The 27,765-nt window shown below is 39.0% G+C and overlaps 1 protein-coding gene across 6 annotated transcripts in view; it reads right to left on the bottom strand.

Annotated features, from left to right (window-relative positions):
• MID1 (midline 1) overlaps window positions 1-27,765 on the bottom strand; it is a 235,045-nt gene that overhangs the window by 97,106 nt on the left and 110,174 nt on the right. Inside the window, exon 1 of one of the 6 annotated variants that reach the window (XM_052664950.1) lies at window positions 1,234-1,387. The exons of 4 other annotated variants lie outside the window; for them this stretch is intronic. The gene's annotated coding sequence lies outside the window, so the exon portion shown is untranslated. Of the gene's footprint in view, window positions 1-1,233; window positions 1,388-27,765 lie in introns of those variants that run through there. One more of the 6 variants, XM_052664945.1, reaches the window with a different exon arrangement.

Genomic DNA, 27,765 nt, shown 5'->3' with positions numbered 1-27,765 from the left:
GATATGGTTAAATGTGCTACTGAATGTGCATGCACTTGCGTGCAATGAAAAGGACCCACTGACAAAAGTAGTTGGACTGGTTAGTGGTTTACTTGACAACCTCAGATTAATTGTCCTTCTTCCAAACAGGCTAAGAGGGAGAACAGAAAAGCAGCTAACATAAGCAATCACTCCTGAGAGATACTGATACAGTACCTCAGACAGGCCTCTTACTTATAGGTGCTCAATGTCACTCAGAAAATAGCTTACCAGCTTTTAAGACAGCATGCAAAGAGAAAGCAATAGCTTAATTACATCCCTTTGAGACCCTACTCATCAACAACATATGAAGTCTTGCAGTTTATTAAAAAAAAAAAAAAAAAAAAAAACTTGAATAAATTGTCTGCCTCCTGTCATTTATCAACTAAGCCACCGCTAATGTGTATTACTGGCATACGTCTGCACCATCTCCAGCCTCAACCTTTTTTCTGGGAGCTTGCTAAATATCCAGTTTAACACTGGCCTGTTAGAAAACAGCTCTCTCTGAAATACTAAACTGGAAAAAATGGTATTAGATGTTCTCTACCTGCGGACTATGCATGCTTCTGATTCTGCTAAAGAAATGATGTATTTTGTGGGCTTTCAAATTTGCCTGTTAAAAAACTGTAGTGTCCAGACCATCCCTGTGAGTATACTAGTGCCAAGAAGTACAAAAAAACCCACTTTGAACAAACACCACAGTGTCTAGGCCATCCTACTTAGTGTCATAGTTCTAGATTACATAACTTCATCAGTTACAAATAAATAAATGGGATTTAAAAGACTTTGCTTGAGGAGTGAAACAGACTTTAGGGAATTACTGTATTTTTTCTCCTTCTTGTGTAAACACACATCTCAGTCTTCATCTGCTATTTTTAAAACAGAATTATAATGTTCCAGATGTTGTTAACACTATGAAGATGCTAATGCTCCCTTCAGCTCTCTTACTTTTGTTGCTTCGTGACAACAAGACAACAATAAACGCTTGTTTGAATGCACAAGAAGTAAATACAGACTCTCAAAAAGTTCCCTTTTCCCACCCCCCCATTTCTAGTACTGAAAACAAAATTCATCTCAGCAATAGACCAAACCCCCCACTTTTCCTGTACCAACACTGAACACCTTCAAAAACGTTTCCCCAGTCCCTCGGGATGACAAGCCCCCACAATCCAGCACTGGCTGCAGCTGGTGAGAAGCCACCCCACAGGTACCCACCGCTGCATCCCGCCCTCCTCCTCCCGGCTGGGCCATGGCTGCAGAGATAGGGACCGCTGACCCTTCGGGAAGTCTGGGCAGCCCAGTGGCAGCCCCCGTCCCAGCAATCCTATCCCAGCGCTGCCCTTCTCCTTCACTGTAAGGCAGCGGCGGCTGGAGCACAACAGGAAAGCCTTCCCTACAATTGCAGGAAAACCCGCTCCACCTAACCACCTCCGCCAGCCAGTCGACTGCCCTTCTTGCTGGGCCGGCACTGAAATACCTGCTTTCTCTCTCAAGAACCAACCCAAAGAGGGTGAGGAAGCAGGGTCCTCTCAAAGAGCATCCAGCAATCGGTGTGGAGGCTACAGAGGACAGGAGGCCGTGGGATAGCACCATCACACAGCCAGGCATAGGGCAAGCTCAGTCCCAGGAGCAATTAACTCAGTGCTGAGTGACAAGGGAGCGGCAGCGCCCCAGATGGTAACAGGAGACTGAGGCTGTCCAAACCCACCACATGCAGACTGAGAGTTTCAGAAGGCTCTGTTTATTGCTTTTTCCAAATAATACTCAAAAACTTAATAATAACAGACTGAAATCCAGCAGGAGTTTGCCAAAAATGGAGATGATCTGAAAGAGTATAGTGCCCAAGACCCCATAGAGACCCTACTTTCTGAAATTTAGCAAGTGAAACGTCAGAAATGTCAGAGGATAGTAGTTGCTTAACTTCCTTTTTTTTTTTTTTTTTTTTTTTTCCCCTAAATTTGCATGCAAGCAGCAAACTGCAACAGCAAACTACAAATGCTTCATCAAAGTGCCAAGGAGAAACCCTTACTGAAGTCACACCAGATGTTGGGTCTCCAGTAAAGGTGTTAAAAATTCATGCAAAGTGGAAACAGCAGGAAAGAACTGCTTCCTTGTGTTCGCCGCTTTTCATGTTCCAGTGCCTTCTTTCATACAATGCTAACATGGTAAAGTGAAGCAAAACATACCTCAGAGGTTTGAGCGTAAGGATGCAAAGCCACAGTCTTTGGTCTTTCTTCCATGGAGTCAGCACTTTGTTCTCATTGAAACAATAAACAACTGTTGTGATTATTTAATTTCCTATTCATTTCATTCACTTGAAACAATAGACTGGAGCCCTCACATGTGCACACCCTTCACAAGGATTTTTAAAGGTTTCTCCAGGCAGCGTCTGTTAGCATGTAAGTGGAATGTCAGCTCATAACTGGAGAAATGAGCATGCAGAAAGCAAGACAGATGTGTAGAAGGATTGTGATTATTGCAACTTTTTTTTTCTTTTTTTTTTTAAATGATATTGAATGTCCATAGGTAACCTATAGTCAAATCAAGTTATAACTGGCCTAGCTGGGGTCATAGCTCAAATCCAAGCTGGATGGATTTTAGATTCCTCAGCTCATTTCCTATCCCTGAGCTTTCATTAAACAGCATCTTGCAGTTTCTTTGGACTGTCTCTCCAGCCATGCCGTATCACATTCATCTGGGTGCATTCAGGATCAACCACCGTGAAGACTGATGTTACTGGCAGGTGCTATCCTACCTCTGTTTTTCCATACCATAGCTAGTTGGGGCTTTTCATGCCCTTCCCTTGCAGACAATCAACTGCAGTCTGAAACAAAGTTTCAATAAATACCTGGCTTTTTGTAGTGAAATCTAATCTATCACAAAAGCAATGCAAAGCAGTTCCAACAGCTCTAGTTTTACTGCTATTTTTACCTTGATACTTTTCTGCATGCACGCTTCTTCATCACATATGTTTTAATGGACAACACTGGAAGAAGCTTCCAAAACTTACCTGGATCTGTCTATATGACAGTATGTCTATGAAGGCTTCAGTGCACTTTTTACTTCATATACATGAGAATGCGCGTGCATGCAAGTATTACTAGAGAGGTAGGTTGATGTATCTGAGTTTAACAAAGCTTAAGTCTCAGATACATAAATGAGGATTGCTTATTGAACCACTGTAAAATGATTATGTTTCATCGTGTGAATTCTAAATAACAGAATTCTAGTGACATTATCTATAGAATTTATCTTGGTTTTTGTGCAGGTTTCTGTTTCTTCAGAACACAGGGTCAGCTCTGTATGGGAAAAGTTCGTCCTGTTGTTTAAAGGAGTGTTAAATAGCATGTTTCATTTTCTGCACACCCTATAGCTATGCTGTATAGTAACCCAGTATTATTTTGGTTACAATGCTCCTTGCAATCAAGAAACACAATACTGCAGGAACTGGAACAGATTGACGATAGGACAGAAGTGAGCAGGTGTCCAACGGGACTGTAAGAGGACCTAATTCCACAGAGCATACAAAATGCGAGGAAAACATGATAGCGGGACCAACTGTGAGAAGCAACTTAGTTTGTGCACAAAACTCACTACTGCAATTCCCTGAAACATAAGCACTCAGTATTGTTTTTGTTGGATCTGGTTGTCCTGCTTTGGTTTTGGAAATCCAGAAACTGAGGCTTCTACTTGTTGGTTTGCAGATCTCAACATGCAGCCTCAGAAACTCTGTCTTTACTGCTTTGCATCTATTCTACATGAGAAAATTCTCTCTGCCACTTATTTCATGTGCAGAATAGAAACGCGAACAAGCTTTTTAAAAGCTCAAGCATTTGTGGAATTCTATTTAATCTTATTTTGATGGACAGGGGACATATTTTTAGATTGATAGGTGCTGCTGTCAGACACCAAGCAGCTGAACTCCAATCAATCCACTGTACATGGAATGTAAATGCCATAGCATACCATAATGAGATCATAGGAAAGATCTGTTCTAACATTAACAATTAAAACAAATATGCTAATATGCCTGCAGTTTATCATTCTCTCAAAGGCAAGCCAGAGAGCAGACTCATAAATTACTTATGCTAGGCAGCTAATCATAGGATCTTCTGATGAAGAAAAATAATAACAATCAGTGGTTTGATAATGTATCTGCATTCTTTCTTTTTATATGCAGTCTGTACAGAGGGTCTGATCCACAAGACATCTACAGCTCCCTTGTTTGTTGAGCAGTGCCAAATTTAGAGCAGCCTCAGTGATGTTCTGAAATTACATCAGAACTGCATAGCTCTCCTAACTTGGAGAAGTACATTGATTAGTCCCTTCCTTGCCCACTCCAAATATAGCAAATGAAGGAAGCAGAGATGCTCCCACCACTTATTTAGTGTCTGCACCCTGTGATTCTCTTGGTATACGAAGGACATAGAAAGAATAATTATGAAAAAAAACATATAATAAAGTCCAGCTTTTTGGATTAATTTAGAAATGTCATGTCAGCAAAAGCATCTCATGCTATTTGAACAACTTCTTAATATTACATTGTTTCATATAAATGCTTATTACCAATTCTCTAAATAGTTGTTTAATATTAATTGTTCTTTGAACTATAAAATCCCTACTCTGTCTCGTGGATAGAAATCTGAAGATAATGATGGGTGAGTGTAGACAGGTATTCTCTAATGGTTCATCTGCATTTTACAATGGTATTTAAATATACTCAGACTTCGGCCCAATAATGCATACTACAAATGACCCACTGTTAATGCTCTCTGGAGAAAGGTAAACCCTAATTTCAGTACCAGCACTTGATCCTAGAACACTTTGTGCCTCTCTGGAGGAGCAATGGGTAGTACTTTATTCCTATCAGATGAACAGATTATGAAATATCCAGTTTCCCTTATCTTCCTAAATATCCAAGTAAAACACAAAGAGAAACTCCCTTCACTTCCAATGTACACCAGCTATTTGTAATCTTGGGGATAGGTAAAGCAGGGAGAGGGAAAAAATAAAAACTGCTCACACCCCATTTTACTGCTACATGCTTTTAACATGCTTTCCCCGTGAGTACTGAAGCCATTTGCTCAATGCTGCATGTGGGGTTTTGGATAGAGAAAGTGAAGATTAATTACTCTGTTCCAAATTGTTAGATGAATGAGACAGCACTGAACTGTAATCTGTCCCCTTGAAGGACGCTGCAGGAATGATCTAGGCAGGTGTCTGAAAATATCAGGTGGTTTAAATTGTTAAAATAGCATTTAAAGACTATCAATATGCAAACGTATGCTTCTAAAACAGAAGAAAAAAAGAAGAAAATAAAAAAGCATAAACCACATCAGACAAACACAAATAAACTGATTCATTTTTATGTCTTCTCCTGCAGCATAGCTGAAAGGATTGTTTACCTGTTCAAACTCAAGACACAATGAAGATTTTGGTCTAAAGGACTAGAGATGTGAAATTTGAATATTGTTCTTTATCATGCTTTGAAAACATTCCAGGTAACTACAACAAGCTGCTCGGTAAGTGGTCAAGATAGGTTTTGAAGTTAATTATTTTATACTTGCTGCTCTGTGTAACATTATTCATTGTGCTTTCTACATAGCAGGCTCTTGGAAAGAAAGAAGAAAGCCCCTCATTCTGCTCAGTTAACTATGCTGAAACAGTAAGCATTTTGTCAGATCACTCTAGAGGAACTGCTGTCATCTTGCAGTGCTAAGGCCTAACCTCTGCACTTCGTCAGTCATTCTCCATCTTGCTATGCTTTCAGATCAGATTTAAAGAGGAACAGATTCATACAGGTGAACACAAGGCAAATACATTGCCTCTATTCTTTGCTGATAAGCCAACATCCTTGCTGCTGAAAACAATCCAAGCTTTGAGTTCAAAGTTCCCTTAACAAATTGCATTTTAATCAAAATTCCTGAAAAAACTGCAGAAAAGTTATCAAGAGCGATAGGTATGAAATACCTTGATTCAACATGATAATAAGCCACAATATGTTATCTTTAGTGACTCAAACATTGTACGTTCAGAGCCAAGTCAAACTACATTTCTCCTGACCATACATGATTCTTATGTCACGTGCTTTGTCTTAACAAAAATTGATGTATTCCTGAGCAACTGTTAAATAAATATTTTGGAAATCACATACCTCTCTTAAACTGTATGTGACCATCAAACTGTTACTTCAATTACATGCATACAGGAATCTATGATTTCCATATGAATAAAATAATGTTTCAAATGATTGGCAAAATCACGAGATGAATTTCTGACTTGCTCATTCACACGTATTTCATGTGAATGGCAGCTGAAACTTCAGTTCTCTTTTCAACTAAGGCCATTCATTGTTCCGTGGCTTTCTTTGAAGGAGATGCCTTCTCACTGCTCATAGGAATGGGGATCGTGCTGCAGGACACGGAGAGATAGCATCAGATACATGAATTTCCTGGGAAAGCTAAATAAAGTTAAGTACATAGATAAATACTCAGAGGATTAGAGACAAAGCAAGTATATGCTAATGAAATGGTCTTTAGTCCCAAGGGTGTATCTATTGTCTTCCAGGAAAATTCTTCTATTCACTGTACCAAGTGTATTTTAAAATGAATGAGGACCATGAGCAAAATGAGCTGAATAGCCTTGAAAGCTGTTAGTAAAAGAAAACTATCTTTTAATAAAGAACATTAGCTCACGCAAAACAAAGCAAAGCATCAGGGAACACTGATCCTTACTTAGCAGTGTAGTGCCTGTTGAGTGGCTTATGTGCGTTTTACATTTGCTAAAGGCTGCAGAATCCAGACCCTCAATTTGAATGGAAATATATACAACCTTCTGTTACTCTCCTAAAACTTTATCAAGTGAAGAGAGATAACTATTTACAAATGCAAGTCTATAAAACAAGATGATTATGGCTACTCAGTGGAAAGCAAATTGCTTAAATCATGGAAAGAATGATATACTTAGTCTACAGCTAGTTCAGAGAATAGTTCGTATAACCTCACATAAGATGAATTTAAACCCAGATCTCCAGAGTCTGCTAAAGAAAATATCTCCACAAAAGCTGGCCTTGCTGATTGCGTGTGATTAATGTGTTGATTTGTGCTTTTCTGATTCTCCAAAGAAATATAAATCACTGTAATGCACTGCATACTACTTTTGTATGCACTACTGACCTGTTCACCTGATTTTTCTTTATTTCAGAAACAAAGAAGAGAGAATTCATAAATCAGAATCAGAGTAGACTCGTCTTCAAAAGTTCAGGTTTTAATTAATGAGGTCGTTATGGCTAGTGTTAAACATATAGCTCTAATTAATCCCATCAATCACATTCCCTCTTTAAATACTAGTGGTTTGCAAGAAATAAAGTGAGTGCCAATCTCATGTAACTGAACAACCTTTTTTTCCCCCTATTTATTACAAAATTTCTAATTGTCTGAGAACTTTCTTCTTGTGTCTTACTCTTTACTCTTCATTCTTATGTCAGTGTCTTTGTACAGAATTGTGCACCTGCATCTAGAAGATTAAAAAATATCGCCAAATTCCAGATTATGGAGTCATGTAAGTATTAGCTCCCACTGACCAGAAAGAAGAGCCTGTCACTATGTTGTAGGCTGCCCAAAGCACCTGCAGGTCTCAGTAACACTGTCATGGCAGTGTGTGCTAAGGAGTCTTACCCAAAAAATCAATGTCAACCAAGAGACAAGGAAATAAATATGATATATGATATATGGTAAACTTTCTGCCTTTCATCAAAAGAATCTCCTGCCACTGTGACACACCAGAAGTTACACCATAAACTAAAACTAAACGCATAACTCCCAGCTCAGACCAAGTAGGAAACAGCACATATATTCTCGAGCAAGAGATAGAAAAATACTTGAAAAAGAATGCAGTCCATCAGGTAAACCTAAGAACAAAGACTAATAATGACTTAAGGAAAAAAAAAAAATCAGCTGGTTATGTAAGCAGTAACAATATCTTTGGGGATGAATTGTTATGAAACTTTCAAATCTGGAGCATGAAATGACACCCCTCGAAGAGTGTTAAAGCTTCTGCACATGGAGAAGCCATCATGCACTCAATTATATTTCAAAAGCTGAATATCATACAAGATTGATATTAGTACGTCACAGAAAACACGAGTTGGCCAGCTGAGAATGACACATATTGCAGCTATTCGTTTTAGTCCATTTGAAGCAGAGATTTCTAATAAAGGCATATTTTTCTTTGGAAAAAAAGTAATATTTGCTATGAAAATGATCAGTCTTCACCAGTGCTACAGACAGGCTATGGCTCACATAAAACATTTAACTTTGGGGAAAGCTGAGGAATAAACCAATTACTGACTGAGCCTCTCCCTGGAGTATCCACTCTACTGCTGGTATCAGGCAGCTGGACAGACATCAGCATGCCTATTTCCCATCATTTTCTCCTTTGAGAGCATTTTTGTGCTTTGGGCATTCAGAACATTCCATGGCACCAAGATCCACTGACAATTTTAAACTTTGGATCTGCTGAGCAATAATTTCACAAATAAGTGGATGCAGCGTCTAATAGTGCTCAGCACTGTGAAGATACACAGCACTTCAATATTAATTGCAAAGTCAGTTTTCCATTCCAGATGGCTTTTATTTGTGATGCCTATCATTAAGTTACCCTACCTAACTTTCTTTAGGTCAAATGGAGCAGAAGGCCTCTTTAAAAAATAAAGTTACTAGACTGCAAAGAAAGGACTAGATTGGATTATTCCCTAGCAATGTTTGTTGTTGCAGCTCCTTTTTCAGTTTCCAGTACTGAGAGGCCCTATGCTCTATAAGCTTCCTCTCCACTTGTCAGTCTTGTCCATGTTATCAGCTCAGGAATGCAATAAATTCTCTTTTCTTCTTTTGTTCTTTCCCACCGTCTCCATCTAATTAATGCCAAGCAGAATAAGTATGTCTTTGTGAACCACTCAGACACAGCAGTGGCTGAGCCAAGTAGCTGCTGCAGGTGGTAGTTTGTACAATCTGCAAAGCAACCAAAGTGATTCAGCAGCATGAAACAAACAAACAAAGCAGAAGGAAAGGCAGACAAGAGCATCTGACAACAGAATCACAGAACGGCCAGGGTTGGAAGGGACCTCAAGGATCATGAAGCTCCAATCCCTCTGCCACATGCAGGGCCACCAACCTCCACATTTAATACTAGACCAGGCTGCCCAGGGCCCCATCCAACCTGGCCTTGAACACCTCTAGAGATGGACGGGGCATCCACAACCTCTCTGGGCAGCCTGTTCCAGTATCTCACCACTCTCTCTGTAAAGAATTTTCCCCTGACATCCAACCTAAACCTTCCCTCCCTCAACTTAAAACCATTTCCCCTTGTTCTGCAGTTATCAATCCTTTCAAAGAGTTGATTCCCCTCCTGTTTGTAGGCTCCCTTTAGGTACTGAAAGGCTGCAATGAGGTCACCCCACAGCCTTCTTTTCTCCAGGCTGAACAAGCCCAGCTCCCTCAGCCTGTCTTCGCAGGGGAGGCGCTCCAGTCCCCTGATCATCTTTGTGGCCCTCCTCTGGACCCTCTCCAACAGCACTCTCTTTCTTGTACAGGGGGTTCCAGACCTGGACACAGTACTCCAGATGGGGCCTCACAGGAGCAGACTAGAGAAGGACAATCACCTCCCTGTACCTGCTGGCCACCTCTCTTCTGATGGAGCCCAGGATTTACCTCATTTACTTGTCTGACAACCCACTTCTGGATTATTCTGTGCTAATTTCAAAGAGTCTGTGTTAAATTCAAGGTCATGATGACTTTTGTGTAACAAAAGGAGAAATTCCATTTTTTTCCCCACAACAAACAAAACTAATCTGCTCAATAGCTTGAACGCTATTCAGAGAATATTTATTAAAGAACAGCTAGCCAACAGGAACATCTTCTCCAGGCAATCTTTCTGGCTGGCAGCTGGTACCCCTGCACATTCAAGCACGCTCTCTGTCTGACTTTGAAACCGTGCAGGTGGATAAAATAGCATCACATCATCTTATTACCTCTGTTTTTTGCTGGATCAACTTAATACTCTCTTCTACTTGCGTTTGTCCTAACAAAACATTCCCTACCAGAACACGATCGCTCTCCATTTCAGCCACAAGACATTGTAAACATGTATTCCATGGAGTCGGACTCAATGATCCCCATGGGTTCCTTCCAATTTGGGACATTCTGTAGTTGTATATTACCCAAACAGGTTGAGAGAAGAAGCAGCTGTAGTATGCTGGAAAAAATAAAGTTGTTTTATCCTATGAGATTGATATGTTAAAAGCTTTGCTCCTGCACTCCCTTTTGCAGTATTTCCTACTTCTTCCAACTGCCTCATCAGCAAAAACATGCATATCCACAGTGGTGCAACCATCATCAGCCTGTGGAGTCACACCTGGAATGTAAATCCGTGCTATGATCCATTCACTCCATCTAATGATTTCTTGCAGCTTATTCTCCCATCTTCAGCTAGGAAAAATCAGCTTTGGTTCTCTGTAGTGTCACAGATATGTTATTGTTAAAAACAGGCCTGAGAGTGTGCAAAAAGGGATGGGGAACATTGCTTTAGTTAGGCTTTCTTCATTATTAATGAACTAATAGGTAAATTCCTTCAGATATGAAGGAGAATGACACTACAGTTTCAGACAATCAAAAGCTAGACATCAAATTTTAGCCATCTTCTTAGGTTTTGTCTAGAAAAATTGAGTGAAACAAACACCACAGGATGGGAGTAGTTTTTTCCTCTAGAAATAGATATGCAAAACATATAGTATGACTATTCCTCTGTAGATAGCCATCCTTCATGGTTAACTTAGAGAAAGTCAGTTACAATCAGGATGTTCTAGATTCTTGACCTCCAGACAAACATTCTAAAAGAGAGATGAGGGGCACAACTACAGTGAACAAGTTAGTTGATAACAAACTTCTGGTCACTTCCTTCAAAGATCTAAGGACTGTCATCAGGAATGGATGAACCAGTTAAACCAACCTAGTTAAACCAGACAGACCTAGTTAAACCAACAGAGATGAGCAGAGCTTGTTCCAGCACTTGCTACTTTCCACTGACCAAGCATTCCATCTCAACAACATAAAACTGCTCAAACTGGAACCAACAAATAAGTCTCTTTCAGTAGCTTCCTGTAGCTCAGTTTTGAATAAAGCCAATGGCAGCTCTAAACTCTAGTTTGTAAGAACCAGTCCTTAAAAAACTCCTTGTGGAAGCTGCTGCTACTTGTTTGCTTGTCTTTCAGTTCAATCAGCAGCACTTGTATGTGCAAAGGCCGCATATAGAGACCTCATCTGTTTAAAAAGTACTTGTATAATATTTTCTGGAGTGCATTCCTTCCCTAAATTACAGACACCTCTAGAAAATACAGACTAATTTAAAACCCCAGAGGCAGCTCTCCCATCTGAAAGATAGGATGGTAGCAGCAGAAGGTGGGAGAGGTTCCAGCTCACCTGGGGCTATCTACAACTTAGAAATAAGCAGAGAGAAGACCAGGTTCTGCAATGTTGTTCTAAGAAAGATCCTGTGTAAAACATTTTTGTAGTCTCATTTTTGTAGTCTTAAATGTGCAGAATATTCTTGTGCAGCCCATTGCTCATGCAGTGAAACCAGATAAAACATTTTTTTAAAAAAAAAGAAAAAGAAAATAAATGAATCAGTGAAAAACAGAGCCCACAGAATTCATTTTTGTCACCTGTCCTCCTAAATTTAGCTCTATACCATATTCTGAATGATCTTTGTTGCCATCTTAGTCGTCTTTATATTTGACAAGATACTAATTCTTCTCCCTTCTTTCAAAAGAAATGCATCTAAGGGACGGAGCAAAGTAATTTACAGCATGCTGCTTTCTTCTATTAAAAATGTATGCTCCTTAAGGACTCCACATGTTTCAGCTAGTATGAAGTAAATATATCGGACAAAAACCATCAGCAATAAGTTCCAATCTCTGTTCAAAGACCTGAGGGTGCAAGCCACTTGACAAGGTATTTTCTGGAATAGATCAGAAACCAACACGTTTTCCTCCCATTAGCATGGATGAGATATGCAGGAAAGCCTGAGAAATGAAATATTTTGGCAGGCATAAGTGAAATCAAAATGCAGCAGCACAGCCGTCACTCACTTAAATGTTTAATGCTGAAAAAAGATTTAGCATTGTCCTCTGGATATCTTTGTTTGTTTTAATTAGAAAACAAACCACGTTTTATCCACAACTATTATTAAGTCATTTCGCAGTAAATGAATTTTAAAAAGTTCCATATAAATATGCAAGTAATATATATTATCTACATATCAGAATCATACCAGTAAGAGGAAGGGAGAAGGTATTTTCCTCTTTCACATCCATGTTAATGAGTATGTTATTTTGTCACCATTGCTAAGCCCCTTTGACAGAAAGAATGTACTTAAAAATCTGGGCAGACAGAGATTAAAATATCACCAAATTTCACCAGGAGCCTTGCTATCACTGATAAGGTTATTATTTCAGTATAAATCCTGCTTCATTTAAAAGCTACAAATATATAATTTTTTTCTAGAGTTAACTTTTGGCTTCAAAATCTTGCTTCCTCCTTAGGGCTGTGATAGTAGGGTAGCTCTCTTCTGATAACTCAGAAGTTATAATTACGTGACTAGTTGAGATTAGTGAAGGAAGCTTTGTTTTCTCTCTTTTCTCCCTTTGGGGCCAGCCAATTTTTTCCTTTCTCTTCCCTTCCCTCCTTTTCGAGATGCGACTGCTCAAAAATCATCTATGCATATATAAATCCCTCTCTTCTCTGTCCCCTTAACTGCATCCCCAGAACCTGGTCTGTCTACATCCAGAAGCAGTTCCCTAGGTGAGTGATTTTTAATCATTATCTTGACTGGCAGCAAAACGATTTAGCTATGGTCCATTCAAGACGCAGCTTCATAATACACATTAGCCCCCTGAAGTGCTGAACTCTAAACCTTTGTCTTCTGCATCTTGGAAAAACCTTTATGGCGACTGCAATACACAGCTTTTTATCTGTATTTGATTACAGAAACAGAATTAACTGCCAAACATTTAACAAAAACCACAATCAAGCTTTCTTTTCAGAAATTAATGCAGGACTACAAATATCCATTTTACAAATAATTTCTTTTGTTGTTGTTACCTTTATGAATTAAGGCCACAGTTTAATTTGTCAGCTTATTTTGATCGATTAATTTACAGGGTTTTTAAACCAACCTTTGAGCGCTATTACAACCACAAGATAGGATAGAAGTAAAGAGATGACCGAAGACAATGATCAGAGTTACTCTTCCCAACTAAACACAGTATCTAGACCTGACCACCCTGCCACATTCTGCCACATTGACACCTTCAACAAACCAGCACAAATTACTTAAGCCTTAATGCAATTTCTCCTACTGAGGATTTCTTTTCCAGCAGTACCAAAAGCTTTGCCATTTGTAATGCAGAACAGTCCATAATCTGTCAGAGTAAAGTTTAAAAGAAAGAAACTAATTAGATTTATTTATTTATGAGCAAAGTTTATACTCCATGCTTCTTTCACTCTGGTTGTGCCAGAGCCCCTCAAAATGGGCCTGTTGTCACCATGCTCAGCACTGCATTAAGTGTGTGATGGTGGTTTCATAAACAAAGAGCTAAACTGAGACAACTGAGCTCTCCCAATTGTCATCTAAATCAGATTATAATCTATGCCTTTCAAAGGTGAATGGAAGACTGTAAACTAAATATCCAGCATCACCTAAATTCCACAGGAGCAAAAGGTTTTGAACTCTTAGGAAGAAAAAGTGAATACTTCATGTTAATGTGCTTTCATGCCAGGATTTTATCATACATGCAGAGACAGCACAGGGTTCTTTTAACGTAGCAGAGAAATGCTACTCTGTTTACCATATTGTATCGTAAATTATTTGGAAATGCTGAACTCCTGCAGTTCAAATGGAAAATGTTTGTTACCAAAATCTATAGTTTTACACTGTATTTGTGCTTGGGATTATGAAATTACAAGAATTAATACTTCCTGTAAACCAAACTAAAATGTGGTTCTGAGACACACTGTCCTTGTTTGAGTGCTTTATTATCATTCCATCAGATCAGCTCTGTAGGGTCTTCAGGTGGACCCTTTCTATGCAATCAAGATATGGTCACAATGGTTTATAATTATAAACCAATATAACAACTATGGGGGACTGTCAGCCTGCCTTTAGATACTACTGCTTCTAATTTTAGGGAACTATCAGTAAGATGCGCACACAAGTAATAAGCAAAAACAACAACAAACAAACAAAAAAAAGGTGCATGAGAGATCCTTGAAATTACTCAACTGTACCATGAAAAACTGCAAATTCAGGTGACTGACCTGAGAGGACTTTCACTTCTAGATCACAAAATAAATTACGTTATGTTATGCAGGTTTTTTTTATACCGAAGTAACAGAGAAAAGCATCTGACAGTATGAACAGAATTAATCACGCATATGTCAGTGGAATTCAACCACTCGTGGCCTGAGCAGTGAAAATTAGATATAAGACATTTGAGTCAGTCAGTGAGAGGTGTTAACTATTCAGCAGCATTTGCGTGACATTCCTCCCCCAAAACAGTTGTACAAAAAACCTATTCCACTTACTTCATGTTGCATTGGGAACATGGGTATTTTACACGCATATCCATCGTATTTCAGATGCAAAGACAGAGCTCAAAATAATATATAGCAGAGATAGGAGAATATAAAACATTCAGAGCATAATACTTCAACATCCACTTGAAACTCTCTGATAAATATCTTTCTTTACTTTGAGTCATACCAGTACTTAAAGGGCCACAGGGGCTTAAAAAGAAGATTTGTTCTGTCTAGTCTGAAGATAAATATCACCCCATTGTACCAGATGAAGCACACCAGTTCCCAGAGTTTTGGCAATGGACTGCTTGTTTGGAAAAGATCTCAAGTACATTGAGTAATGCTTGTTCTCAGGACTAAACATTTTTTAAAACGTTCACTCTTTTAAAGCAATCTCCCACATATGTGTTTATCCTTATCCTATTATTACACGCCTGACAAAATCAGGGCCAAAGGGCTACAAGTTTTGCTTTTGACCTATATATTTCAGGAGACTCTGGTTCATTTTAGAAAAGGAAATACTAAAAATTATATAGTCTATTCCTCAACTAGCAGATACAGTTCAGATACAGGAGGATTTCTTTCTTTTTTTTTTTTTTTGGTCACACCTCCTTTTAATAGTCCATCTGTCCTTTTCAGGTTCTCAGGGAGCAGAAAGGAATTGTGTAATGGCACACAGCATCTGGAACAGCCTGACTTTTCCAGGATAATTGGTCTGTGAACTGATTGGCTGAGTGCTCAGAGAGAACAGTTCAAGTTAATATTCACCTCTCCCCATCACATCTGTAACAATGCCATAAACCACCAGAAGGCTCATTCTCATCACCCTTGCATGCACAAAAGTCAGAAACAGGCTATAGAAGAATGATTTAAAAGTTACTATCGTGTTACATTTGACATAAAATAGATGTTTCAAAGTGCTTCCTAGACTGTGAGTCATTCCAGTTTCTGCACTGTTGCAAGAGCTTAAATCTTTCTGTGCAAAAGCCATGCCTGCAAAAGCAACCCAATGTCATGAGCGAGGAAAACTACCATCTTACTGAGGGTTGGAGTTATCACATCTACCTTCACCAAGTTAAAAGCTATATTTCCTTATGAGATAAAGATAATTCTGATGCAGTAGCTTGAACAGATCTTGGAATTGTTTTGCTTATGATACTGGTACATAACAGAGCTGAGAAAACTCAAGGCAGATTTCATTTTTCCCCCATTCTTACTGCTGTGAGGGCATACAACATCTTATGTTTTCAAAAATGCATACAAAAATATATCTTTCTCATATGTCCAATTTTTCTGAGAAGTGCTCGATACTCTCTAAAAAGGAAAAAAAAAAGATTAATTTAATACACTACTAGTGGCTCTTGAAAATACAGGCTGTTCTCTCTGCCCATTATCTTGCATAAGCAAAATATTAAGTTGGTCACAGAGCCAGAAAAGTTCTGTGTGCATCTGTCCCCAGAGTGTCTCAACATATGCAGCGCTCTGTGTGCCACGATTTCCTTCCTGAATCAGTTTCCCCTCCTTTCATCTCAAAGTACTCAGCTAACAAGTCAGAATTTGGTGGATATAGTTCTTCTAAACGATAACCCAACACTTTGATTTTCTTCCTTGCCAACGTTACACAACAGGCTCCTTATTTTCCTGCAGCATAAATTTGTTTAAATACTAAAATAACAAGACCTTAATGGAACATAGAATTACCATATCGCTGTAGATAGCTCTTTGCTGCCAGCCATTCCACACAAGTCTTTATCATGCATGGCTCATTACACAGGAAATATTTCCAGTTTTCTTGTGCCTTAGCCCCATTTCATTAGTATGTGCTGTTCCTTCATGGATCATAACATATTTTTAAAATATTCCCATTGCGACTGAGGGAACTGGGGCCATTTAGCCTGGGGAAAAGGAGGCTGAGAGGAGACCTTATTGCTCTCTTCCAATATCTGAAAGGTGCTTACAGCGAGAGTGGGTTGGTCTCTTCTCACTCATGACAAGTGACAGGATGAGGGGAAAAGGCCTGAAGTTGAGTCAGAGGAGGTTTATGCTGGATATCAGGAAAAAAATTTTTATTGAAAGGGTTATTAAGCAGTGGAATAGGCTCCCCAGGGAGGTGGCTGAGTCACCATCCCTGGACGTGTTTAAAAACCATTTGACTGTGGTGCTCAGGGACATGATTTAGCTCAGGGTTGTTACTTAAGGTGGTATGGTTAGGATGCGGTTGGACTTGATCTTTAAGGTCTTTTCCACCCTGAGCAATTCTATGATCTTAAAATACCAAACTGCTAAGCACATCTTAGTTTTTTTGTTTTAATTACTGGCATTAAATCACAACATTCAAACAGTCAAACAGAGCAGATTACATATGACAGTTGTCTGAACAGAGAACACTTCTGTTTTTTTGTTTTTTTGGTTTTTTTTATAACTTTATGAGTGCAGGAAAAGCATAAGGTGTCATTTGGAGGCTAAAAAGAATATATAATTTGAGCCTAACTTCAGAAAGAGTTTTAGCCATTGAAACTCAACAGCCGTAGGCAACAAAAATTTCCCATGGATTTTTAATTCACAGAATTGGCAGACCTTTTGTAAAGGCAAGGGGTAAAGTTCATGTGTTTCATAGCCTCACTAACTCCAAGAAACAAGGGTGCCTTTATGTACTCCTGAGCTTTTCTATAGAAGGGATCCTTCCACTGTTTTCAAAGATAAGAAATAATTTGTTGAAGATACAATACTCCCTTACTAGTGAGCAATGCATTCTCCTAAGTATTTTCATATGCTTGGTTATCATGTATTCTGCACCTTTAGTTGAATTATAACATTTTAACAGTAAAATGCTGCCTACCACCTTGAAGAAACACTAGCTGCCTTTTGCAGATCAGATCCTGTAAAGTGGAGAAAGAAGCAACTGCTCAAAATGGATGCCTGGGAAGACAGAGCTAAACCTGAATAATCAGCCCCAGCAGGGGGCTGACAACAAAGCCCAGAGAGGAAGTTAAAAGGATTAGCAGTATAACACTTTCTAGCTTTAGTACACCTCCCTCTTACCCTAGTGCAAACATCTCTCTCCTTCTAACCTTCCTCTTATAATTTTCATTTAATTACATGCATGTACTAACTTAAACTCCACACTTGAGGGACAGTCAAACCACTGTGCCTTATAAGAGGTGTGGTCTGCTCATTAATCTTTACTTGCAAACATAATCACTCTGAAGGAACCTGCTTTGGAAGGCTCTCTGCCCTCTACCCCACCCACCATATTCAGGCCTGGGGTTCCCAACACAAGAAGGATGCAGAGCTTTAAGAGCAGACCCAGAGGAGGGCCATGTAGATCATCAGAGGGCTGAAGCACCTGCCCTGTGAAGAAAAGCTGAGGGAGCTGGGCTTGCGTAGCTTGGACAAGAGAAGGCTCTGGGGAGACCTCACTGCATATTTCCTATACTTGAGGGGAGCTTACAGGCAGGAGGGGGACTGACTTTTTGCACAGTCTGACAGCGACAGGACAAGGGGGAATGGCTTTAAACTGAAAGAGGGGAGATTTAGGTTAGACGTTAGGTAGAAATTCTTTACCCAGAGGTTGGTGAGGCGCTGGCACAGCTGCCTAGAGAAGCTGTGGTGCCCCATCCCTAGAGGTGCTCGAGGCCAGGTTGGATGGGGCCCTGGGCAGCTGAGCTGGTGGGAGGCAGCCCTGCCTATGGCAGAGGTTGGGGCTGGGTGGGCTTTGATGTCCCTTCCAACCCAAACCATTCTGTGATTCTGTGACTCCATGATAACTGATATTAGGGAAAACAAAATTGAACAAATAGAGGTGTCCACAGTAGAAGCCTAGAAATGACCAGATCCTACTCATCCTTGAGACCTTTTCATACTCAGTGCACATTTCAAGGAACCAATTTACTTGAACAGTTTGAAAAGGCTTTAGCACAAAAAGAATCATGCTCTGGAATTACCGTGGGCTATAAAAGGAGCCTGGAGAAAATAGGCTAAGATGTAGCTGTACACACTGTCTGTGTCTGTTGTTAGATGACTTTCACTAGAAGAGGACAGCACATCCAGAATACTTCCAGTTAGATGTTCACACTTCCTGGAATGCAAACTTAAATTGAGACTAGCATAGTTGATTGTAAGTTGGACATCTCATAATATCTTCTACAAAAGGCCTTCAACTAACAAAAAAAAGAGTCACTGAATTTCCTACTTATGCAGTAGACACATGCAAATATTTATAAGCCGTCTTCTTTCAAATCTACAAAGCATTTAGATTTCCTGATGAAGTTTTAAAAGGCAACATGGACTTTTGCTGTTTCCCGTCAGCAATATTTCTACCTTACAAACAAATACTTCAATTTTAACTTTTTTTTTTTTTTTTTTTTTTTTTTTTTTTTAATGAGATTGAGAAAGAGTACTGTTAGATTTAAAGGTAGCAAGAAATTCTTACAGTTTTCTTAAAAATCCCCAGTCTATTGGTGATGCCCTTCTCCCATAACATTCCCTTGTTCTGTAGCTGGCCTAGCTGAAACACTAACATGGTACTTCTTCATTAAACATGTCTTCTCAGACAGCAGAAAAGCTCAATATTATTTCCTTTATTTTGTATTGTTCTGCTTAGGTATAGCCTATGTTAAATTTGTGTACATATGTGTACATCCTATCTCCATCACTATTATCTTTTAAAAGCCATATTAACACTTTCCTTCTGTAAGTTAAATAGAGTGCCCCACATAGAAAACTACAGTTTCATGATGTTATCTCAATCCATGTGTTTTACCGATAGTTATACAAGGTTTTGTTGGGAAAGGCATGAATCTTTTTATCCACTTTTATGAATCCACTTTTATTTATCTCCTCTTCTGTTTGATAAAAATAATCATCCACGAACTTTGACTCAAAAGTCTAAAACCCAGTAAGATAAGTAAACTTGTTGTGTGCACTCTGATACAAAGTTCCTGTATCAGCTGCTACGATTTCTTGGGGCAATTGTTGCTGCAGCTGAAGCCAAACCATCCTGTGAGGCTTTCCATTCAGTTGCAGGTAGGCTTCCCTTACCTTCTTTCTGAGCACTTGGAGAGAACTATAGACAGCTATTAGTTTTCTGTCAGTATAAAATGATTTAATCTGCATCCTCATCCCAAGGTGAGCAGAAGAGATATAGCAGCAGACATGAAAATACAATTAGGTGCTCACTTCATACCTATGCTAATGTCATTTGGCTCTGAAGAGTTGGGAAGCACCACGCAAACAAGAAGTGTAAATCTTCAGTTACAGTACAGAAAGACAGAGGTATGAAATTGAAATAGAGCCATGAACTGTCCCAGACCAGGCTTCCTGTCTCAGTGTATTTGCACGTAAAACAGAAAGATAAACCTGTAAAATATTAAGAATACCAACCAAGTACAAAACCTTTGACCCAAGGCTTTAGAACACGTGCACATTTAATCATACATCTGTGCATTATTTCATCCATTGAAATGAAATGCTTTGAATATTTGGAAACTATGATCAACACATCTCCCTTGCACGCTCAGAGCTACACTGATATTGAATAGCCTGGACAGACACTTCCCAGGTCAGATTTGGACATACAGAGTATATTTTGTGGAGCAGTATTCTCTTCCCTACAAACACAGACCTCTTCTTATTACCATCTGCAACTTTTTCCCAAAGAATTTCCTGCTCATACAAGATACCAGCAGTTTATGTCCCTCACTCAAAGTCATCTAGAGGCATTTATGGCTTTAGGTCTTTTATACCATTTCACTTAAATATTTTTGAGATACTATGACTCATTTCATTACTTGTGTAATCAGAGTTTGAAGAATGGACGTTCTTTATATCCTTCTGAACTACTGGAACATCACTGCTGGCATTAAGCAACTACACTAGAGATTGCAATCAGCTCTTATCTACATATCACTACTCAATTTTGCATCAGCTTTTGCTTCCAGATAATCACAAATGATAACTGAACACAACCTGTCGCTGATGCCCTGTGATACCTTTAACGCCCTTTTTTCTTCATTTCTTGGAAAACTACATGCATATGTGTCTGCAAAGAGGTGTGGCAAGAACTTGAAAAAGAACTTGTTTATTTCCTACTGTAAAAACTCAAGAACAAATATGGTATCTGCAATGCTTATTGTAGGGTAGCTTCGCAAGATTATAATCTAGCCTAGGCTAAGGCCATTTATCCACCATGTTATGATTTTTTATTATATTTACCTATTGTAGAAAAGAGTTATCATATGAATAAAATAAAAAAAAGCAGTTTGAAAAATTATTATAATTAATAGAATCAGAATGCATAATCAGAATAAGCACCTCTGACTCCTGGAGACTTCAAAAATAAACATGCTTATTTTTAATAAAATTGAAATATTTTGGATTCCATACATTCTTATTCATATCATCTGGTCCAACTCAATTTCACAATGAAATTGACTGGTTTAAAAATTCACATGAATTCTTCACCTCCTGTTTCACCAGATAGTTTAATGCCAAGAAGTATTTCACTCTCATTCACAGATCACAAGATATCTGGCAGAAGAGTTCCCTATTGAGAAGTTTGATTTCATCATAATAGACACATTTTATAGGACTATGTCTTCTTGAATGAAATGTTTTAAGATATGTGTTCAATTAATTTTCTCATTTTTATAAAAACATAAGTATTTTTGCTTGTCTACAGTATGTAGAACAGCAAATTTAGTGTTTTAATACAATTAGAATTATTGTTCAGTCCAAGTACATCCCAGAACAGCAGTACTCTGCCTTACTTTGGGTTCTGTCATCTGAACATAAAACATTTTTAGTGGGCTGCCTGGTTTGCTAGGGTGTTTTGGAGGGGTTAGTCTTTTTGGAGAGAATTGGAGAGACAAGAGTGATTTGTTCCTGTTGGGAAAGAGGGTATCATTTTAGGAGCGTATTCAAAGACAGCGTACAGTTCAACCTCACAGTCAAGACCTGACTGCTACACTTCCTTAAGTAATCAGCATCATCAATTCTTATTGGTCTTTGTAAAAATAAGCTTCAAAACATCTTTCGAAGTCAATATTATAATCTCCATTTTCCAGACAAAACCAAGGTACAGTTTTTTCCAAAGGCTCTCCAGTATGTCATTGCCCCAAGACTTAATAGCTCATGTCAACTAGACAGTGCAGAGTGGCTAAAAAAGGACTTGCTGTACTTGTAGCAGCAGAACACCAGAAAGACATAGATGCCCCAGACTACACCATCACTAACAGTGTTGGTGTAGTTACCAACACTAACACAATTGACACAAAAAGCATCTTCTCTTACAACTCATTAAAAAGTCTACCAGAACGCATCACCAACAATAATCAAAGGTATAATATTGAGTCATCATTTTCACCATATACAATTTTTAATGTCATTCAAGACTTCTAATACAACTCCTGCCTATCACCCCAGGGCACAAGCAACAAGATCCATGCAAATTGGTTGTATTCTAACATCTCTCAAATTTTGCCTGCAAAACAAAGTAGTATGGCATGGAGATTCTCCTACTTTGTTAAAGCAGACTTGCACTAGGAGCCTTCCTAAGACTTTTTTTTTTCCTTTTCTTTTTTTTTCTCTCCTGTTAAACACGAGTCTTTCAACAACAACAAAACAGAAACAAAAACCAAATTGCTACAGTTTATCTATATGCCATTTTGCATCCTATTTCTGAAACAAGAATTGACAGGCCAACATATGCAACCAATAACTGCTATTTGCAGTTAAGCTCTGCAAATGGTGATTGACATGGAGTCAGGCATTCCATTAACCAGGGGAATTACCAATCATAGACCAGCTAAAATAAACTACAAGAAATTTCCGCTGGGTGTTAATTGTTCTGAGTATCATTCTTTCTCACACACTAGGTAAATATCCTTGATCTTTGGATTTGGATAGCAAACACCCCTATTAATTACATAATTTGTCCATTATCACCTGAAGACATGCTTAACCTTTTCACCCTACACAAGAAAGAGAACAGAATAAGTAAACAATCTTCTATTGTAAATATAACTAAATCTCCAAGCTCTGCTAAGTTGCTTGATTTGCTACAGTGCATATGCCATACAAATTGTAAATGGCATATATACAAATATCAGAACGTAATCACACTTATTCTTTAAATTTCTGATGAATAAGTGCTTTCAACAGAAACAGTCCAAACCTGAGAAAATGAATTAACTCAGTCAATCTTTCACCTCCAAAAGCTGGACTTAAATCTGGCTTGAAATACAGCACTGTGTAGAATCAAGCCATAACATACAATCTTCTACTTGGTGTCACCTCTTTAATAAGACTTTCAACTGAGATGATGTATAAAAATATCAGATGTAGTTATCACAAAAACTAACATCTCATGCAACTGGGGTTATGAAATACTTTAGGAAAAGCTTGTGGCTTGGGAGTAAGCATTTTCATCTATTTGCAAAACAAAGCATCATTCTTTTGTTTTTCTTCTGAGAGCCAGACTGTCACTTCTGTAAAATGGGTCTTTCTTCAGCCAGTGGAAGAGTTACAAGATGAAGAGTATCAGGGGTCTTTATCAGAAGAATTAAGCCCTTTTCAGGAGAGCCTCATAATAAAGAATTTCCCAGAATTTCTTACACTGATGCTGCCCCATAAGTCTGATTTACAGATTTCATATAGTTACTGACACATTTGACTTTTTAACTGATAATTTATACTCAAGTGCAAGGTTTCAACTCTGAGTAGAAAAAGTTTATTCACACAAACTATACAGCAATCTCAAGATTTAAAAAGCCATACGCATTGGAATTTGACCAGAAAACTAAGCTTTTAGGTTGTTTAAGAGATGTTAAAAATCCAACACAATAGTATACATTTATCTTATTTTTTTTATTCCGGAAGGAACAACTTGCTAAGGAAAGGGATGTTCAGAAGATGACCTTTGATCATCCCATTACAACTCTACAGTGTAAAGCTAAGGGGCCTGGGAAAGGACAGGTATCATCAAAAATGGCCCTTTCAGGAAGAGACAGATCAGACAGTTTAATGGAGAAAGAATAGGAAACTACAGCGGCTACTGACTTTATCTCCCTTCACATGCATTCAGAGGTCTTTATCTCTTTATCTTCCTTAACTTTCTGTCCACTGCCTTGCTTCTCTTTGCCTCCAACCTCCCGAAGTTTATGACCTCTTCCTCTTTCTATAAGGAAAGAGGAGGCTACAAGAAATAAGGGGACAGACTCTTTAGCAGGATCTGCTATAACAGGACAAGGGGAAATAGTTCCAAACCAAAAGAAGGGAGATATAGCTTGAACATGAAGAAGATGTTATTGACAGTAAGGGTGGTGAGGCACTGGCACAGGTTGCCCAGAGAGGTGGTAGAAGCCCCATCCTCAGAGGCATTCAGGGTCAGGCTGGACTCTGAGCACTTGCTCTAGCTGTGAGGTATCCTTGTGAGGGAGTTGGACTGGATAACTTTCTAACTTGAACCATTCTATGATTTTTGTATCCCTACTTGCCAAGGCAACTTTTGATTCTATTACACTGACAGTTCTACTTTCATATTCATTCTCAAGGCGTTCAAGCAAGCTTCAATAACAATTTTTTTTTTTCACATTTTTTCTTCCCCAGCTTTCCTAACAAAATTTTAAGGAAAGACTGGGACTGGTAACTTTCCTCTCTCCAGGTTTCTCTTGGTTTCTTTTCCCACATTGTCATTTTCCCTTTGGGTTCTCTTTCAGTCCTTTACTTTTGCACTTTATTTTCTAAGCAACTATTCTCATCTCAGAAATATACCCATGTATTTTAAAATGTAATTCTGTCAAGAAAAATGGAAAGCTGATTTTCTTTCTAAATACGCACAGCACTAACAGCCAGAGCTGTCTCTGTCTTTCTCTTCCTTTCTTTCCTCTCAAGTGCCTCAAAAAGGCAAACTTTTTTCACATTTACACTCACATTTTAATCATACCCTAGCATAGCATCACCTAATGACAGAAACATCAACCCCCAAAAATCTTCACTCAAAAATATTTTCAAACTTAAGATTTTCGAGGAAAATTTCCAGTTCCAATTCAATGATGAAAAGAAGCACAGTCAACAGATTGAAGGAGGTGATGCTCTCGCTCTGCTCTGCACTGTGAGATCCCACCTGGAGTACGGCTCCCAGCTCTAGGGTTCTGAGCACATGAAAGACATGGGCTTGTTGGAGCAAGTCCAGAAGACTGAACATGATCAGAGTGGCTGGAGCACCTCACCTATAAAGACAGGCTGAGAAAGTCCATGTTACTTAGCCTGGAGAAGGCTCCAGGGAGCCCTTACTGCAGCATCTCCTTGAAGGAGTCTTGTAAGAAAGATGCAGAGAGACTTTTACCAGGTTCTGTAGTGATAAGACAAGGAGTAATGGTTTTAAACTAACAGACGGTAGACTTACACCAGAAACAATGAAGAAATTCTTTATAATGATGGTGGTGAAGCACTGGAGCAGGATGCTCAGAGAAACATCTCTGTGGATGTTTCATATGTGGAAGTGTTCAAGGCCAAGCTGGATGAGGCTCTAGACAACCTGATCTAGTGGAAGACATCCTTGCCAATGGCAGTGGAGGTAGAACTAAGTGGTCTTTAAGGTCCCACACCATTTTATGATTCTATGTAAGCAAAGAGTGGGGAAAAAGAAAAAAAATATCAATTTTCTTCTTGTTTGTTATGCTCAAACTGCTAACTGCCCATCAACCAGGGCAGGAATCCCAAGCTGTCAAAGCCTACCTCCCAAGTGAGGTTAAAAGCACATTTGAAAAGGAAAGAGATGGAGATAGCATTTTGCCTCTTTTTGCACTATACTTCTCTTCCCACTGTGTTCACCCTACAACTCCTGTGAGTTCCAGTGCTGTCCAGATACCTAGTGATAGAGCAGGAGGTTGATGACAACGATGTGAGGAAGCAGTAACAGAAATAGTAAAGCAGAGATGGAAAGGGGGCAGTAAAGCTTGACCCAAAAGAGGTAAAAACATTGGACTAAAGCAACACATGCAGACTTCACCTCTAAGGAAAAAATAGCATTCTTGTCTCTCTTTAGGCACACCCACCTCATCAGCTCCAGACAAATTGGGAAATAATGTGCATTTCTCCACAAACTTGCTTAGTCTCGTAACAGTTTCCAGATTTTATAGACCACAGAGACACAATCTGTCTTCCTAAAGTGAATGGCTCTACAATATTTACAGGTATAAATTCATGGAAACAGACAATAGAAAAATATCATGGAAATACACAAATTATACAAGATGCATGACCTAATACTCCAGGATTTCTAGTCCAGAAAGACACATAATGCTTGAAAAGTAACTAAAGCCTTTTGTGGGCAATCATGCAGTGACATCAAGCTGAAGGGAGAAAGTGCGGTTTTGTTTTGGTTTTGTTACCTCAGTTGGGAAGCCTCTCTTAGAGGCTGTAAACTAACTTTCTTAACAGCCTTAACATGAGCTTTAACAAAGATAAATATAGTGTCCTGTGCCTGGAAAGAAGTAATCCCAAGCAGCAGACCAGACTGTGGACTGAGGATCAACTTTGCTGAAAGGGAGCAGGGGACTCCGGAAGGCAGCAAACTGAACATAAGCCATCAGTGTTCCCTGACAGGGAAGGAGGCCAGCAGTGCCTCAAGCTGCATCAGGAAGAGGAGTCAGCAAATCAAGGAATACGGCTATTTTACTCTACTAGGCACTTCTTAGGCTACACCTGGAATACCGCGTCCATTTTTGGTTCTCTCTGCTGACGAAGTTTGAAAGGGCTCACTGATGGGCCATTGGTGTAATTAGTGGGCTAGGGAACTTGACATAAGAAGAAACACTGCAAGGACCAGATTTTCTCAGTCTGAAGAAGATAAGGGTCATGGGGGATCTAATCATACTTCTCTACATCTAGAAAGTTTTTTGCAGAGCAGATGGGAGTTACTATCTTCCCAGGAGTGCCTGCTGTCAGGACAAGAAACAATGGGCAGGAGCTGCTTTCAAAGGAAATTCTCTCAGGATGTAAGAAAAAAACCTCTTCCCCATGACCGCAGTTAGAGGTTGAGAGCGGTTTTTCTCATTTGTTTATCACCATCTTGGATAATCAGTGTACAAACACAAACAAGATATTCATTACCTGGGCTTATACTGCTCTAGGGATACATTATATTCATTTACAGTCCTTGTTAATCGTTCATAAGCAGTTTACACTTTATTTTTGTTTAAAGGGAGGAGGAGGGAACAGCGTATTTCTCTCATGACAGTTTCTCTTGCAGATGAGACATTCAAGGAGAGTTATATTATGGGAGGATTTTTCAACCTTCAGAAACAAGGCTTAATTAGGGATCAAGAGCAAATGTTATAGCACAGAAGAGGCATCGCATTTGCTCTTGTTGGGCTTTTGTTCCAATTAAGCTGGTTACCAAGCGATGTTAAGAGGGCATGCATTTGAAGCATACCCAAAGATTTTATACAGCTATTACAATTCTAATTTTTACTTGAGCTGAGAACAGTGAATAAGTGGGACCTTTCAAAGATTTGATGCTTTTGTGAAGAGATGGTGAAAAAACTGCACAGCTCTTACTTTAATAGTGTATTTCACCACTGCAAGGAGCAAGCTGAAATTTAAGTACAAATTTCTTACGATTCAAGAAAAGACATCAAATTAAAATGAACAAACAAACCCCCCAGAACAGGAAACAAAGCCTGAGTTTGCTCTCATGTTCTCATCTGATGTGCTCAGTGTTTGTCACAAGGGAGACAATTTACCTCTTGAATAACACAGTAATTTGAAGAGGAAAATCCATCCCATCTCAGCAATTCCACTCATTTCAGCAGAGGTAAAATCAGGCATCAGAGTTCCTCATTTTGGATCAAACAAGGCTAAGAAGCAAAAGCTGCAAATATGCAATACCTTGCAGTGATGACACAGCAGTAAGGGACACAGCTGTAGGTATGTAGGTAAATGGATGAGATAAGAGTCCTCCCTTTCTAGCATTCAACAATATTGGCTATAACGCAACAAACTATTTTTCCACTACAACAAAGAACAGTAGCATTTCATACTTAAGTTGATCCCTCACGTACCACAATTTGAGCTCTGGCAAATACAAAGTCTTGCTTTACAAGTCCAGATGGTAAGA

This window comes from Tympanuchus pallidicinctus, unplaced genomic scaffold (genome assembly GCF_026119805.1).
Source record: "Tympanuchus pallidicinctus isolate F22 unplaced genomic scaffold, pur_lepc_1.0 scaffold6, whole genome shotgun sequence".
Taxonomy (NCBI): Eukaryota; Metazoa; Chordata; class Aves; order Galliformes; family Phasianidae; genus Tympanuchus; species Tympanuchus pallidicinctus.
Note: the sequence above shows the minus strand (reverse complement) of the source record. Positions and strands in the feature narration are given on the sequence as shown.